This window comes from Leptidea sinapis, chromosome 35 (genome assembly GCF_905404315.1).
Source record: "Leptidea sinapis chromosome 35, ilLepSina1.1, whole genome shotgun sequence".
Classification (NCBI taxonomy): domain Eukaryota; kingdom Metazoa; phylum Arthropoda; class Insecta; order Lepidoptera; family Pieridae; genus Leptidea; species Leptidea sinapis.
The window spans coordinates 6,444,092-6,448,529 of record NC_066299.1 but is presented as its reverse complement, the minus strand read 5'-3'; positions in this window follow the sequence as shown (position 1 = coordinate 6,448,529).

Below are 4,438 nucleotides of genomic sequence, written 5' to 3'. Positions count from 1 at the left end.
TACTGTGTTTCGGTCTGAAGGGCGCCGTAGCGAAATTACTGGGCAAATGAGACTTAAAATCTTATGTCTCAAGGTGACGAGCGCAATTGTAGTGCCGCTCAGAAATTTTCGGTTTTTCAAGAAGCCTGAGCGGCACTGCACTGTAATGGGCAATGCGTATCAGTTACCATCAGCTGATCGTCTTGATATTATGAAAATATATTTTGAAGATGCCCATGTCATATAAATCTGCACTGACCACGCAAGAAAGTTGATCCCTCTAGGTGGACGATAATTCCTTGAAAAATTTTGTTTGGATAAACGCTACACTTCAAGCGGTCAAATAGCTTCGGAATACTAACTCATAATAGATACAAAAAACATAATGAAGCGAATTTTCAACGCAACACTAAAGGATCTACTTCCTTACATATTGGTACGTATTCATCATTCCAACTTGATTTTTAAATAATAGGCTTGGCACATCACAGATCAATAATAATACCAAACCCACCTGTAGAATCATGACATATTTTAATGGAATATACAACAAAACTCGTATTTCAAATGATTCCTGCTCGCGACTTTGAAGGACACATTCCACAAATATTTGCTTGGAGTACACAAAGTTATTTTAGTTGACAAAGCTTAAAAACACTGATATTAAAACTATATCTAACTATAAGTGTGTACTTGTATGACCAAGAGTAGAAAGATTGAAGATTAGTATATTTCTCCCAAGGTTGGGAGACATTAATATTTGGGAATTTTAGACATAAAACTTAAGTATTAATTTTTAAACTTATGGCCGAAAATTTTCAATATTACTTAAATATCAGCAAAGGATCAAAAAGCCTATAAAAATAATCTTGTAACAATGCGATATTTAAGTCAACATTATGCATTTAACAACAATATTATTTTAGTAGGAAATTCATTACAATGCGGAAACAACAGTCAAACCGCCGAAACAATTATTACAAGTAACATGCAAGTCATCAAATTTTATTTTGCCTCTATAAATTAATATCTTCATGCACTTAAATGTATCACACCTCCTTCCTCGCACAGCTACTTTAATGAAGTAATAGCCGGCTGCAGTAGTTTCCATACTTCTTCTTCTTCTAGTACCATATCCCTCAAATGGATGTTGGCGATCTTTTCTCTATCTTCAGCCCTTTTTGCTCCTGTGATTCCTCAAGTTGCAAGAGAATTTGGGCGGCGGTGATACACTCGTTTATCTTCCTATTTCATTAAAAATATACATAAATGCTTCACGACAGAAAAGCTAATTTTCTGGCACATACACTTTGAAAATCAAAGGGACAGGTGCAACCTAAATGCAAGATACTATTCTACATAAATCTCATACCAAAATAATTATTCAAAGTGTACTGTTACGTTCAAATCTTATCACGTTCAGAGAAATAAATTGCCAAGATTTATTATGTAAATACTAATATTAGTGTAGATATTTTTACCTTTGTAACTTGTTTTTAAATTATCACTCTGTCGGTACGTTTAAAAGCATCAATAATGTTAATGAACATTGCAATATATTCGAGTATTTCACCTTTGACAGTTCTCAGAAGTATCGTCGCTTTGAAAGCTTTGATTTAAGTAGTGAGGTACTCAATCGGTATCAACGCATTAAACACCGAATACCCATTAGTGTTTAATCATACCTTTGAGTCATTTTGAGATATTTGAACATCAATAAGTTTTTTTTTATTATCAATTGCGTTTTTGACGTTCGTTGCAGTTCTTTGAACCTTTTGAGAGTCGAAATGGTCATATAATTTAACTTTAAAAACTAGCCATGGTTGCATTGTATATATCACGTGAAGGGTTAAGTATAATCTTACAAAATTTATACAATAAGTACTGAGTAAAGTAATTAATAATTTTGAAGAACACGAAAATTTGAGACGTTTTCGTTCTAGAAGAGGAGGAGGTTTTTGTTCAAGGGAGAGAGCGATTGACACCGATTGAGGAAGAGTATTTCTTACTCTCGGGTCTATCTTCCCTACTAGCCTTGTAACGTGCAGGTTTTTTTAAATCCAAGATGGCCGCCGCGCAAAATTATGATTTCAATATTATGATATCGTATCCGAGGTTCTCGAGGGTGCAGAGAACGAATTTGGGATCATTTTTGAAATCGAAGATGGCCGCCGCGCAAATTGATGATTTCAACAAAATGGATATCGTATCCAAGGTTCTCGAGGGTGCAGAGAACGAATTTTGGATCACTTTAAAATCCAGTGTCTGTATGTGCCAATAAACGAAAATGTGGGACGTTTTATTCAAGAAGAGGGAGAGGGAGATTGAGATAGAGTGAGAAAGGGCGAACGTAGCATGAAGCACATGGCACCGCTGTAGGTAGAACAACTTCGCTACAAGTGTTGTATCATGCAGGTTTCGCGCGCGGGCGCGAAAACGTAGAACATTTTAACCACTAGCTTTGTATCGTGCAGGCTTAGCGCGCGGATGCGAAAAAGTTGAACATCATCCCTACGAGCGTTGTATCGTGCGACTTAGCGCACGGCCACGAGAAAGTAAAGCATCTTCCCTCATAGCGTTGTATCGTGCAGGATTAGCGCGTGGCCGCGAGTAAGTAGAACACCTAATAATTTCTAATATAGACAAAAAACATTTGGTTTAGAGAACAGATTATGATAATTGATATAAACAAGATTTAAAAATTAGTTTTTCAAATAAGTTTCACTTTTGATATGTGTATTTTGTACGCACGTCATTTTTTTATTTCGATTATATGTGCAGATCTTTTAAGCTTTAACATTTATATAAAATAGCTGTCTTATCATTAAAAGAAAAGATATTAATTACTTAATGATATGCTTCTATAAGAACTACATGAATTATATTTACAATTGTTATTCGTGTGGAAGTAAGTAGTTTAGAAAATAGTATGTAAATAGTAAGTTTAACTATTGTAATCTTATACGTAAATGTAAAATGATGTAAATTTTAGAAAAAACGTTTTCCTTTTTTCTTAAAAACCTTTTAAAATTGTTACGTATTCGTCTGAACATGGTGGTATGAAAATGGCATTTTCTATGTTTGAAGAGTCATATTTACTTCCTTATGCCATTTGTTGATTGAAAAAAAAAACAAAACGTACAGACTTTAGCATATCTAGATTTTGTGACAAAAATCTCCTCTTTAGAAGCATTGAATCATCCAGGGAGAAAAATAGGGAATACGTTTGTATGGAATAACGCTGCTAGCGACTCCTCTTAATATCAAATTAAGTAAGATATATCGTATTTCCCTTTATAGTCAAATTATAATGCCTGCTTCTTTATCACACAGCAAGTATACTAATTGGCTCTCCGTGATGTTTAAAGCTTATATATTCACTGATGTTTTGAATAAAAAATAGACTTGTGTGAGTTCAGTACTCACACAAGTATTTTAGGAAATAATAAGAAGAACCAAAATTATGAGCGGCGTTACAATTGCACTCGCCATCTCGACACATAAGATGTTAAGTCTCATTAGGCCAGTAATTTCACTATTTAGGACCGCTTGAAACCGAATCAAGAAGAAGACAATCCTTATTCTATGCGATGTACGTCTGTAGAAAAGTTATTGAACAGAGCAACGCCAACATACTTTGCTATCAATATAATTTAGGCGCTAATAACTACTCCATACTCCCAACTTATAGGCAGGCAACGTATCCCTAGTCTCCTGGTGTTTCGGATGTACATGGGCGGTAACCTTACTATTTCCTAACATTTGTCCCTAAATAATTTAAGTTCTTTTCTTCTTACTTTGAAAATAAGGGCGAGACGAGCAGGACATTCAGCTAATGGAAATTGATATGCCCTGCCCATTACATTGCAGTGCCCCTCAGGATTTTTGAAAAATCCAAAAATTCTGAGCGACGCTACAGTTGCGCTCGTCACCTTGCGACGATAGATGTTAAGTCTCATTTGCCTAGTCATTTCACTAGCTACGGCGCCCTTTAGACCGAAACAAAATAAGCTTTACACATTACTGCTTCACGGCAGAAATAGGCGCCGTTGTGGTGCCCGTAATCTAGCCAGAATCCTGTGCAAAGGAGCCTCCCACTCAAGTATATGTGTATGTAATACACTCTATACACTCCGATATTCATAATTTAATAAAAATACCGGGTTATTTTAGTTTTCACTGGTGCTCTTCTTGTCAGCAATGTAAAATACCGAGTAGTAGTTTTATTTAACATTACACCTAGACAGCCAAAATATCTTTATTAATTAATTCGTCTGATTTAATGTGATTTGTCTTCTTCTCTACACAGTACTGAGATAAAGAGGCAGATAAAACAATGAAATAATCCAACAAAGGTTTTATTATCATTTTAGTGGTAAGGTACGCAACCTTCTAAATCTTTCTTAATATATAGTCGGTAGTAGGTATTAATTTTGCTTAAAAACATTTAAAGAGAATA